General features: G+C 41.6%; 1 pseudogene; it reads right to left on the minus strand.

Moving 5' to 3' along the window:
• Positions 1 to 10110: 10110 nt before the first annotated feature.
• LOC117509022 lies at positions 10111 to 12025 on the minus strand (annotated as a pseudogene).
• Positions 12026 to 14207: the final 2182 nt, after the last annotated feature.

Raw genomic sequence — 14207 nt, forward strand, 5'->3', positions numbered from 1 at the left:
GATATTGACTGCTCGGTCCCTCCTGTACAGTAGTTGGCGTGGTGTTCCACAAAAAGTTCTAATCCATCTTAGTAGAAGAAGAAAAATCTTTGAGTCAGCTCTGGTTACTGCTGAAACTTGTATTATTTTCCTGTGAATCACATGACTGATAGAACTCAGGTGTCAGTCATGAGATGAGGAGTCATCATTGCCAGGAAGAAAATGAAACCTGACAACACTTCATTAATCTGTCATGACAACAGATCATTTCACTGGGCATTTACTGTCCACCTGATCACATGTGGGCACCCGTGTTCTAGCAGAAATTTATGCCTGCTATAATTTTTCTCATGCATCAAATTCCACTGTTTTATGCTTCTAACTTTGACACTTTTGTTGATACAGTGAGAATAATACATACTGCATGAGGCTTCATTTGCTGATCAATTTAAAAAAAAAAAAAAAAAATGACATCTTCAACCACTGCTCCTCAGCACAGCCGACACTTCAATCCCCCTGCCCAAAAGGTCAACAGAGAAGGTAATGTTTTTGAAACCATGTGAGGGCAATCAGGCAGGCAGTCACAAAAGCAGAGGAGAAAGGCCTCTTCATTTGTCTCTTTACTTGAGTAAAGTTATGGAAAACACCTTTTCCACAGGATGAGACGTGTATTCACAGAAGGTTTTTTTTTTATAACCAGATATAATCCTCTTGTTCTCTAGCTTGGTGTCTCCATCCTTGGCATCCTTCTCTCCATTCTCCCTGTCCTTCTCTACCCCGCAACCCTCTTCGTCACAAACCCAAACCATATCAGTCTCACCTCTCTCACTGTTTCGAAGCTGTACTGCATGCTGTCCCTCTGATATGCCCCTAATCCTAGTCATCATCACCCCAAGAACAGTCATAGCATCTCAACTATGCTACCTCTGGCTTCATCGCCTGAGTTTTTGTCAGCACTAATGTTTCTCTTACCGTACAACATAGATGTCTCATTTTTTGTGTTTGTCCTATATTTATTCCTTTTAATTTTCATCCCTCTGTCACTGTTTTGGATCTTCAAGACATCATCAGCTTTTCAGCGTTCCTTGTGCTTATCAACCTTTTAATTGCAACTTTCCTGCAGTTGGTTGGGTTCAATTTCTCCTTCATCCATACAGTACAAACTGACCAAAACCAAACCAAACCAAACCAAAAAACATACAAACAAAACTATGAACCAAGTGTTTCTGTTCAGCTGCTTTCATGTTTGCCCCCATGTTCCCATCATCATAGTGGTGGTTTGTGTGTCGGAGATTCTCAATGAAGCATGTAATCTGGTTTACAACCAGCCTTGTATTGGACAAATTTTCCCATAGATAATCAAGACTCACAGGAGGTTACCTGATCGAATATATTATCCCAAACAACATTTTTTCTACTAAATGTTTAAACACTATTCTGGAACTTGCACCTCCCATTACTGATGTAGACTTTCCTCTGTCAGGATTTGACCCTGATCAGAGTTTTGATTCTATTTTTTCCCTTCTTTTCCATTTTAGCTCTGTTCTGTTTTCCTCATTGCCATTTGTTGGTTTCCATTCCACACCTCCCTGCACGTGTCATTGTCTTTGTCCCTCACTCACATTTGATTGTGCTCACTGCAGCTGCCTCGTATCTTTCACTCAACTCTTGGCCGGCTCATGTGTCTTTGTCTATTACATCACTCCACTTTGTGCACTCCCCTCCTCACATCTTGCCGTGTATAATCTTTGTTCACTAGCCACGCCCTTTTCTAGATCTTTCCTCACGTGCACCTCGCTAACACCACCTGTTGCTCAACTCATATCCTGATTAGTCCACCTGCACTTAAACGTCACAGGCCTTCACTTCCCTGCCAGATTGTTGTCTTTGTACACTTTCCAGCACCATTCACAATTCTGAGTTTTTATTTTGCTGTGTTCCGAATCCTGATCTGTATTCTTCGACCATACCTCTTGCCTCATCCCAGATGTCGGTGTTTGCTCCTGCCTCTGAACCCTGCTCATTTATGACTGCATCTCTGCATAATCCAGTTGGTACTTCTGCTGCGCTTTCTGACCACGTGTACCGAAACAAGGCCTGTAAAAAGACCATGATTTCTCTTTCACCAAATCCTAGTCTGGGAGTTTGCATTGCCGGTCCAGCCGCTCCGGGTGCCGGGCAGCCACCCTTCCTGACATCCTCTTTCAGATTCAAATTACAGTTATGTCCCTTGGTTGGCCTTCTTTGGGCACACAGATTTCATTTTAAACTCAGTGGATTTCTGCATCATTCAATAGTTTTTTGTTCATTTGTATTTGTGGTTTTTTTTTTGTTTGTTTTGTTTTTTTCAAATCATGACTTGTTTCTTAGCTGCAGCAGATATGTTGTTTGCAGGAACGAAATACTGGACACTTTAAGAAAGATAATTTAGTCAGAACCTTGTTGAGTAGCTGCTTTCCCTGACCAAGCCCATTTGAGAGATTTATTTATTATTTATTTATTTTAAATAAAGACCGGATACCACCATATATACTGGACCCATATTCTGTTTGAATCAAATTTAGATTCCATTGTTACAACAGGCCCCACACCAGTCATCAAGCCAATTCAACCAGCAGTCCCAGGAGGAATAAATGAGTGACAGCAAGCAACCAACACTGTCAGTACAGACAGACCTTTTAGCTCTTTTCCAATGGGTTCAGTCTTCACTTTGGATGGTAATGTGATGCCATTTCTGACGAATGGGTTCTTTTTTCTGCTGCTCCCATTAGGGGTTGCAGAGTAGCACATCATTGATCTCCACCTTACCCTGTTACTGGTCTCTATCCAGCTCCCTACTCTCACTATAAATCACAGTGTCATCTGCAAACATCACTGTCCATGGTGCGATCTCATGACAAAAATGCATGGTGCTTTGTGGGATTGTTTGGGGGCAGTCTGTGTTGACAGCCCGAGGTGCTCGTTGGGTTGTTATGTTTGGAAATCGAATACCGAGAAAAAGAAAAATATATATATACAAATACATAGTGTTGTGTGTGCGTCTGTCAACCTTGCCCATGTCCTTATGTTTATGGGTTTGTATTTTAGTCCTCACTCTTGTTTCTGTGTTTACACTTATGTGTTTTTGTCTGCTGCCTGCAACCCACTTTGTGTCCAGCATGTGCTCTTTCATATCTACCATTCGTGTATGCCCTCCTTGTGATTTATCCTCTGTAATTTTCCTTGGTCTTTCTTTTTATTTGTTTGTGTGATCGGTACTCTGTGTGTCTGTGTGTGTGGAGGGAATGAACAGCCTGGAGCCTACAATTTTTCATATATCATTATGAAAGTTTTACTGAAGATTCATATCTTGATTCACAAGAACTATTTCAATTTTCAAGGTCATATATCAAAGGTCAAAGCCAGGAAAAATCTTGGAAAACTGGAAAAATCCCTATATTTAACAGTGAATGGGGCATGTCTCTGCTGCGTGCGTGAGTGGAGACCTGGATCTGGAAACAGAAGCACGTGGTCCAATCCTCTGACCAGATCTCCGTGTGCACATCGGTGGATGTACCTGCTGTCGTTGTTTATCCAGAACAACAGAGGCTTCATTGTTTGAATCCACGTCATAGTCAGAATCCTCACTCTCTGTTTCAGACTCTGATGATGCGCTGTGTGCATTGCCTTCATCCAGTTCAAGACGCCTCATTAGTTTGATACACAAAAAAACGACAACACTACACACTAATCACATATGCTATACACATTCCACGACAGACTAAATACACTCTCCAAATATGGCAAATATCACAAATTTTCACCAAAATTCTCTGATCACTGTCTGTTCTCTTCACGCCGAAATCAACCACAAATTCCTTCCCTCATCAAACAAATTATGTGGATTGGGGAGCATTGTTTATTGGTTTTAGGTTGTGCATTCTCAACCAATGAATAAAAGAAAGTTGTTTTTTTTAACTTAGTTGCTACAGGCACAGAAGAGACGGAAGAAAAACTCCTGTTTGCGTGTATTGCATGAAGCGCACACACACAAGGACACCCACATGGGGTTTGTGGTCTGTCATCAACAACACGTGGGCTTGGTGATTGCCTTTCCACCAGTGATAAAGGGGAAGTCATGCTTTTTGTTGTTGTTTTGTTTTTCCCCACTTCTGTCTCTCTTGAAGCTAGACAAGAAAATGTCACTCCTTTTGCTGCGGGTATCTACCAGAACATGTAGCAAAAATGAGCATAATGTTACATCTGCCTAATTCAGTCATGTAACTTTGATGCGATGGGGTGTCAGTCAACTTCAGATGGTTAAGGGATCTTTTTTTTGCAACTCAACCACCATCACTTTGCTGCCTGCAAATTGGGTTCATTCAGACTTTGTTAAAACTGTAACACATTTGATTCCCATCTTAGCTCATCTGCTAATCTGCCCATCACATTTGCAAAGAAGAAAGGGCTCAAAGCCAATAGTTTTACAATAGCTGCCTGTATTCTGTATTATCTGTCTGAAGAAAAACATCTGATTGTACTTGGACTCCGAAATAAATCAAGCTTCACGGGCTGTCTCTGAATCATGAGCAGTGTATGGCAGCAGAGACTGTTTGCTTTTAACAGGCTCCATTCACATGAATGCACAGCTTTTCTCTTTTTTCCCCTCTGCTCACACTTTTGCTGACATTTGCATAGCAATTTACACAGTTATTACTTTAAGAACAAATTACCATGACAATAAATCTGTACTTCACACTATTACACCATGCTCAGCACTGTCTGCAGTTTGCATATAGAGCAGGGTTGGTGTGGAGGATGTCATCTACCTGCTACACGAGTCCACTCGCACCTGGATAAGGGAAACGGCACACCATCCAGCCCCTTGTGCTCCAGTACAAACTGACAACAGGATGTGAGTGAACCCTGCATGGTCACTTGGATCTCAGGCTACCTCACCAACATGCTGCAGTACATCAGGCTGAGGAACACCATTTGTGACACTGATCAGCAGCACCGGAGCACCCCAGGGCATGGTGTTGGCCCCTGTGCAGATGACACAGCCATTGTTGGATGCATCAGGGATGACAAAGAGGAGGAGAACAGGAGCCTAGTGAAGCACTGTGCTGCCTGGTGCCAAAAAACCATCTACAGCTCAACACCTCAAAGACAAAGTAGCTGGTTATTGACTTTGGGAAATCAAGACCAAGTCCAGTTCTGATTGAAGGAGGTGAGTTGGAGGCTGTGGCTTCCTACAAGTACCTCGGGCTGTGGCTGGACAGCAAACTGGGCTGGACAGCCCACACCAACCACGTGTACAGGAAGGGACAGGGCAGGCTGTACTTTCTGAGGAGGTTGCGGTCGTTTAACATCTGCAGGAAACTCCTGTGGATGTTCTACCAGTCCATCATAGCCAGCATCCTCTTTTACACCATTGTGTGCTGGGGAGGCAGCACATCCAAGAAGGGCACATCCAAGCTGGAATCCGGTAATCTTAGTGCGGGACTACTGGTCAGTGATATTACTGATCATTTGCCTGTTTTCTCAGTTTTTGCATTGGAGGGCGGTTATAAGTATCGAAGTAATACTAAAAATCATGAGTAGAAAAGTAACACTGAATCAATTGAAAATTTAAGGGAGGATTTATCAAGTCAGAACTGGTCAAATGCTTTGTTGTTGATGTTGACAGGTCATATGATGCTTTTATTTCCATTATTTCCAGGTTATATGACAAACACTGTCCTCTTGTTGACAAAGTGTACAACAGTCAATACAGCAATAAACCATGGATAACTAAGGGACTTCAGAGGGCATGTAAAAAGAAAACTTACTGTATAAACAATTCATAAATCTACAAACTAAGGAAGCAGTAAGAAAAGATATTACAGTGAGTTACTGGTCAAAAGTAGAAATAATATCAAAAATACATGGAACATTTTAAATGAAATAATAAATAAGAATATAACTACTAGAGATTATCCTTCATTTTTTCATATTAATAACAACATCACAATTGATAACAACAAGTCCATTGCTGACCTCTTTAACAAATACTTCGTTAATGTGGGTCAAAATCTTCCAAGTAAAATTGATTCATCGACTAATAACTTCTGGGTAAATAATTCAACATTAACAAGTCTGTTTCAATCTTTATTGGTGGTACTGATGAAATGGAAATACTTGATCTGGTTCATGGTTCAAAAAGTAAGAAATTGACTGATTTCAATAATTTGGATATGGCTTTATTAAATAAAAAAATTGATTGTATAGTAAAACCGTTCAGTCACATTTGCAATATGTCTTAGTACTGGTAAATTTCCCTCTCAAATGAAAATAGCCAAAGTAATACCTCTGTTTAAAACTGGTGACAAACACACCATTTCTAATTATAGACCTATATCACTCCTGCCACAATTTTCCAAAATTTGGAAAAAATATTTGCTAAAAGATTGAATGATTATTTATTGAAGCAGGACATAATAAGTGAAGAACAATATGGATTCAGAATGTTTCGAACTACATCACAGGCTTTGATGGACTTTGTGGAAAATATAGCAACTGCAATTGACAATAAACAATACACAGTAGGTGTTTTTTTGATTTGCCGAAAGCGTTTGACATGATTAACCATGGAATATTATTAACTAAACTGCAGAAATATGGTATCAGAGGTCTGGCATATGAATGGATAACTAGTTATTTACATGGCAGATTTCAGTATGTTTAATTTAATAATACAAACTCAGGGAAGTCACATGTGGGGTGCCACAGATGTTCAGTGTTGGGTTTGTTGTTATATTGTATATAAATGATATAAGTTGGGTGTCGAGATCACTGAGATGTGTCCTTTTTGTGGATGATACCACTGTGTTTTGCAGTGGTGATAATCTTGAACAGCTTCTGGACATGGTGGAGAAAGAACTGGAAAAGTTTAAGGCTTGGTTTGACACTAATAAGTTGTCACTCCACCTTGGGAAAACCAAATGTATTTGTCACGTGCCCATGGCTCAAAGGACAGTGACAAGGAGGAGACACAAACGAGAGGATTAGAAAAATGTAAGTATTTATTACAATAGATTAAATCAATAAGTTAAAAAGTGCAAAAATGTGCAGCTATGCAAAAAGGCGCTCTGTTACTGGTCGGTGCAGCGAGACGTCCTAGAGAGAGAAAGGGAGAGAATAAATGAATTAGTTGGGCCCACTTAAATAAGAGACATGGACACCGGGCCCAGGTGCCCCTGATTATGGGCCCGCCCCGCTACAGGACGGCGGGGGCCGTCCCCCCTCTTCAAAAGGGAAGTCCACCTAAGGACTTTCCAATCCAATTGCAAACAGCACAATTTTTTTTATTTATTTTTTTTCTGTTTCAGTAGTACCACATGATTATTTATTTATTTTGTTGCACCAAAATTACAATATTATACAGCTTACCTATATTCAGCCATATTTTTTTCCCTTTACAAACTACTTTAAAATCTGATAGCACTGTTTTTTTTCCTTTTTCCATTGTCAAACAAGAGAAAATCTACCATTTACAAGGAATCAAATTAGACTTAGCTATACAAGGCTAAAGATGACACCAGTTGGTAAGTCACAAGCTAGCACACATGTCCTCTGCTGCACCTCCAGAGCTCCGGCGCCTGAAACTGGGGAGAGGCAGAAGAGAGACAGGCACAAAAGTTAAGGCAACTTTGCTTTTTCCTTTTTTAAACTGGCGCACGTGACAAAGCATCAGCCAACAAGTTATCAGAACCTTTAATATGATGAATGTCTAAACTGAACGCCTGTAGAAACAGCGCCCATCGAATTAGATGTTGATTCTACTTTTCAGAGTGCTTAAGAACGTAAGTGGATTATGGTCTGTATAAATGATCAAAGGACCATCACAGCAAGTCACATAAATCTCAAAATTTGAAGAGCCAAGATAAGTGCGAGAGTTTCCTTCTCAATTGTCGAATAATTTAATTGATGAATTAAACTTTTTAGAAAAGTAAAAAACTGGTTTGTCAACTCCATCGTGCTCTTGGAGCAAAACAGCACCAGCTCCAACTTGACTAGCATCTACATGAATTTTAAACGGCCGATCCATTATGGGAGCAACAAGGACTGGCTCAACATATAACAGACTTGACATTCTTGAAAGCGGTCTGACAAACGGTAGACCACTGAAAACCAACAGTACTTTTCAACAAATTTGTAAGCGGAGCAACAACTGTTGAAAAATTTGGACAAAAACTTCTAGAATAGCCAACCAACCCTAAGAAACCTTTTAGTAGTTGGAGGCGGATAATCCAAAATTGCTTGTACCTTGTATCAATTGGTCGCACTTCCCCCTGCCCCACTACATGCCCCAAATAAATAACAGTTGCATGAGCGAACTCACACTTCGCCAGATTGACTGTGAGGCGTGCAGAGGAAAGGCGATCAAATAAGGCACGGATACGCTGGACGTGGTGATTCCAAGTGTCACTAAACACTACTACGTCATCAAGATAGACCGCACAACCTTCCAGACCAGGGGCCTGTACTACGAAGCGGGGGTCAACTTACTCAGATGTAACCCAGGGTCAACCTCTTAAACCGGGGTTGACAAAACCCTGGTTCCCTCAAGTGGTGGTAAGCGGTACTACGACGCTGATTAAGAGGTTGATTTGTTGAACCTGTGTTAACCTGATTGGAGTTTGTGTGCGATCACATAAAAGGGGCGGGCTGCAGCACACGTTACCATCTGTCAATGATGGCGCGGTTCATCCTATTTCACGGAGGAGGAATGCGCGACCATAATGCGAGTTTCGAGGAGTTCAGAGCGACGTTAGGGGGAAATCGAACACAGCGACTGCCAATAAAGCAAGACAGGCATGTGGCAACGTATCGCTGATCGGGTAAATGCGTAAGTACAAATCAACTGTTCACCACATCCATAACAGAGAGTAACCTGTGGAATATGTGATATGTGTAAAAAATGACTGTCGCACATCAATCACGCCCAGATGCGACACGAGTCAGACGTGGGCATATGCCCTAAATAGGTGGTTGGTTTATATAATGTCACCTAAATAGGCCACCTTGACTGTATGATGCTATTCCTACTCCTGTCCATATTACAGATGCAATCGTGACGCCAAACACACCTGGCAGCAGGTGAAAATGAAGTATAAAAACATCCTGCAGAACGGTAGGTTTATAGCCATAGCATGAATCAATATGTGTGAATCACGAATGGTCACAAGGATGGTCCCTGCCTCCACCTGATTGCCTATTCCTGTACAGCAAATAAGAAAAAGGTGTCTGTGAAGGGTACCGGTGGAGGGACGGCACCTGACATTTTCACACCAGCCGAGGAGTTGGCAATAGCCAACAACAGCGGCAGGCCGAACATGGAGGGGCTTGAGGGAGGCATGCAGTCCCATCCTGGTGCCGGGCAGAGCAGCCGTTATGTGCATGGTAATATGACATCCATGTTTCACAGTGAAATGGTGATCACATGATATTCAGGTACATGTGTGTTGTACAGTTGAGGGGGAGAATATGGAGCTCCTCCAGCCACCACAGCCTGGCACCTCCAGAGATCCTCAGGCACAGGTAGTATAGGAATGGAGTAGAATTAACTGTGTCTGATGTAGGCGCAGCCTCACAAGTGCACATGTGTATCTCAGGAGGAGGTGGGTGAGGACTCGGGAGAGGATGATGATGTCGACACCCTAACTGCCGGCACAGATGTGCACATCCAGGTTGGTACATCACTCATACTTTACAGTGAATAATATAGGAAGAGGACGTATCACACTGCAGTGTTGCATCTGTGAATTGAGTGATCGCATTTGTCAGGAGGAGTTACAGCTGCCCCCCTCCCTCCTGTGGCGACCTCCTGTCGGACAGCACGGAATGAAGGGGTACATGTGCTCTGTGTTCGATCCCTCACTGTCACACTGTATGCCTACATCCTGTCTCACTTACAGTAACTGATTATATAGGCAGGAGCAGACAATGTGCGCAGGCTTTACAAGTGCATGCTGCAGCTTGACTGTGAAAAGAAGAGGCTTGAGATAAAGAAACTGAGGCTCGAAATAGAGAAGCTAGAGTATGACAAAAAGGTACTATATAGGCTACAGTACATCTACATGCACCAGTGATGCTTCAATGTGTGTACCATCATTCACTGATCCCTTCTGTGTTACAGGAAAGGGAGATGCTGAAATGAAACATCCTGAATGTGTTTCTTGTGTGGGTGTGTTCATTTTTATTGATTGAAACATTGATGGTGATTGCCTCTCTCACTGCACGTCCTGTGGGATGGTCAAGGGTCATGGGGTCAACAATGTCTGGGGCATGGGAGGGACATTTGGGACTCTTTCCTTCCGAATTGTGGCAATATTGTGAAGTACCACACACGCACTAATGACCTGACAGGCCCTCCTGGCCTTACACGAAGGCCCTTCAAGCAGCGAAACCGTGCCTTCAGGATGCCAAACGTCATTTCGATCCGGGCCCTTGTGATGCTGTGAGCGGTATTGAAATGTCTCTGCGCCCTTGTTTGTGGGTCCGGATAGGGTGTTGGCAGGTGCCTCAGACACGGGTAACCACAGTCCCCCAGCGCAGACCATCAAAGTGCCCTTTAATGAAATGGACCGATGTCACATGCAAGTCTATGTCCACAACAACCTTGGGATGCTAATTGCCTTACCCTCTTCAAATCCTGCAGATAGGACGGACTCCCTAAATATGCGGGAGTCATGGACTGCACCTGGCCACCTTGCATCCAGGCTGGTCACCAGTACTGGTGGTCACATGTCATCTAAGGATATACAGCTATTAATGGTCATTCTGTTAACATACCTACATATATATCACTGTGGCATGAAGGTTATCCGACAGAACAGCCCCATGTGGGGAGGAGAGGAATGTGACATATGTAATTATAGTGACTGCATACACTGTATAAAAAAAAAATAGTTGAGAATACTTCAAGTATGCAGGCAACAGTCTGCAGTAAGGCTTTTATGTTGTGCCAATGATGAACTATATACTATAACATATATTTCATAATGGGCACAACATAAAAGTCTTAGTGCAGACTGTTGCCTGCAAGTTTGAAGTATTCTCAACTATTTCTTTTTACAGTGTATCCATAATTGGTCTCTCATGTCACTGTGGACCTGTCTGGTATGTCAGATCAGTGTAAAAGATGAGTTGTGTGCCAAATACATATGTTCAGGTTCAAGGTCAAGTTCAAGTATATTCAGTTATATCACCCATACCAAAGCAACCCTTATGTGGCTGACATAAGTGAAGAGAAGGTGAGCTTGGAGTGGACCACACGATAATAGGTATATGAGATAGGCCGTGTAGTACAGCTATACCTGCACATTGATGCTGTGAAATGATTTGCGATTGACATAATCGCCCTCGTGCTCCCCCAGGGGTGCACTGATTGGGATTTGCGTGCAGTCGAAAACCTAGGAGAGATTGTTATTGATGAGCCCCACCTCGCCTCTTTAATGGACATGCATTGCACCTGTTTTGATATTAATACTTACCCGCGATTGCATAAAACCCTTCTTTGATGTGCATTGCAGATAGATGGCCAGGGAACACGACAAATGCATCTAACAGTTTAGATAGAGCAAGTACATCCTTGTGAATCATACTGCATACAGTATTCTTGCTCAGATGTTCAGCATCACCGATGGAGTACATAAATTGACCACTGGCAAAGTATCTAAGCGCAAGGCACATTATCTGCTCGATCATCAGTGCATTGCTGCGATGTGTGATGTTACAGACGTCCGGCCCGATCAGCTGACACAGATAGTGAATTCCCTCGGCCGAAATCTATATCTTTCATACAGAATATCGTCCGGGTATGCCAGCGGATTCTGGCGGTCTTTAAATGCCCTCGCCCTACGGAGAGAGCCCCTCACAATTTGTGCTCCTATATCACACGGATCATCCAGGTAGGCCGGCATTGTCCTCGGAGTGATTGCAGGTGGATGGGCGGTACTTATAAGGGGTGTGGTTAAGCGGAAACCTCACACTAATCCTGGAACATAACCTGCTCGGAGCAGGTTTGCCGCACGGTGTAAGTTGCCGTGGCAGCATGCCTCGGTGGAAACATATCCACCTTTCGTAGTACGGGTTAGCCGGGAAGTTACTCCACACGTCATCAACTTACTCCCGAAGTTACCCTGATAAGCCAGTAACCCGCTTCATAGTACAGGCCCCAGATGTTACCATGTTCATTAACCTTTGAAACGTTGCTGGTGCATTTCGCAGGCCAAAACTCATCACAGTGTATTCAAATAAACCAAATGGAGAAATGACAGCAGAAATCTCTCTTGCACGGGCAGACAACCCAACCTGCCAATATCCCTTTAGTAAATCAAATTTGCTCACAAATTTAACAGAACCAATTTGGTCAATGCAATCTTCCATTCGTGGTAACGGATACGAATCTGGTTATGTCACTTTATTTACTTTTCGATAGTCCGTACAAAAACGTGGCGAGTTGTCTGACTTATCCACCAACAGGCTCAGAGAGGCCCAACTGGAGGATGAGGGGACAGCTATGCCGTTATCCAGCATATACTGGACCTCAGCCTTCTCACTATCCTCACAAGCGAGGAAACTGCCATATATATATATATATATATATATATATATATATATATATATATATATATATATATATATATATATGTGTGTGTGTGTGTGTGTGTGTGTGTGTATGTATGTATGTGTATAGGTATATATGTATGTAGGTATATGTATATATTATTTATTTATGTGTTAGTGGGTATGTATATAGGTATATATGTGAGTGTGTATATGGGTGTGTATAAATGTATATATATGTGTATGTTAATGTATATATGTACGTATATAGGTATATATGGCACGGCCCAAGCAGAGGGTCAACCCCTAGAGCCTGGTCTGCTTGAGGTTTCTTCCTAAGAGGGAGTTTTTCCTCACCACAGTTGCCTAGTGCTTGCTCTGGAGGTCGGTAAGGTTAGTCCTTATTTGATTAAGTGACTTGGGCCAAATTTGTTGTGATTTGGCACTTTATATATATATATATATATATATATATATATAATTATACATGAATTGAAGTGTAACTGAATATTGACGTGTATGTCTGTGTGTTGATATGTAGTGTGTTGTGAATTTGTGTTTATGTTATTATCACTGTTATAATTGTTGGACTTGTACTAGCAGGGGTGGGCGTTGATAAGCTTTGCTTCTGCCCACACCCTTTCAGACTCACAGGCTTTGTTTATATAATATTCATGTTATTTGTATGTGTCTGTTCTTTTGGATTTGTGTGTGTGCCGAATAAATTCATTCATTCATTCATAAAACTACACACTAATAATATGCAGGAAAAGCAGGTTTCGAGGTTGATTTAAAAAGGGATTAGGCCATTCTAATATCCACCAACAGATTATTCTACATGAACGGAACATAACAAGCAAAAGCTCCTTAGCCTGCAGGTTTCTTTTTGACCTCAAAAACACAGACCAAGCCTGCATCCTGACGCCACAAAGATATGATGTGCATGAACCATTTACATGAAGTGTTGTGTATGCAGATAACTATGAACTATGCAGATGCTATGAAATTTGGCAGGCAGCTTTTTCTTCATTTTGTGTATCATTGAACCATGTTTCACGTTTGTTGACCTTACTCATAATAATAACATAAATGTGTGTCCATTGAATGTTTGTTCAGGTTGTGGTACGTATGCGGACTGCCTCCCGAGCCTCCGCGAGGTCCATCTGACTCCGTACATTTCAAATTGTGGGATGTTGGCCTGACCATCAGAACCAGGCATCACACTTGTATAAATTTAATATTGTCTCCAAACTGTTTGTGATGTCACCATTCATGCTCATAGGCCTGCCCTTACTAATAGATTTTCAGTGAGCACAGAGTAACTTTCTACTTACTTCAAATTAAGGTAAAAACAGTTTTCAAGTGTTAGAATCTCCACATATATAATTCTGAATAGTGAGCTCAAACATTCACCTGTGGGAACTAGAAGAAAATCATATTTTGATTTTTGCATTTCAGCACTGATCATGATATTTAGATATTAATAATTAGTATTTAATTAATAATTAATTAATTAATAATTAACATTTAGGTTTTAAATCCTACTCCTGTATATTATATAGTACCATATTTATTGTATATGTTGTTTATCACCCTTAATATTTAAATATGTTATATATATATATATATATATATAT

Source organism: Thalassophryne amazonica, chromosome 4, assembly GCF_902500255.1.
Source record: "Thalassophryne amazonica chromosome 4, fThaAma1.1, whole genome shotgun sequence".
Taxonomy (NCBI): domain Eukaryota; kingdom Metazoa; phylum Chordata; class Actinopteri; order Batrachoidiformes; family Batrachoididae; genus Thalassophryne; species Thalassophryne amazonica.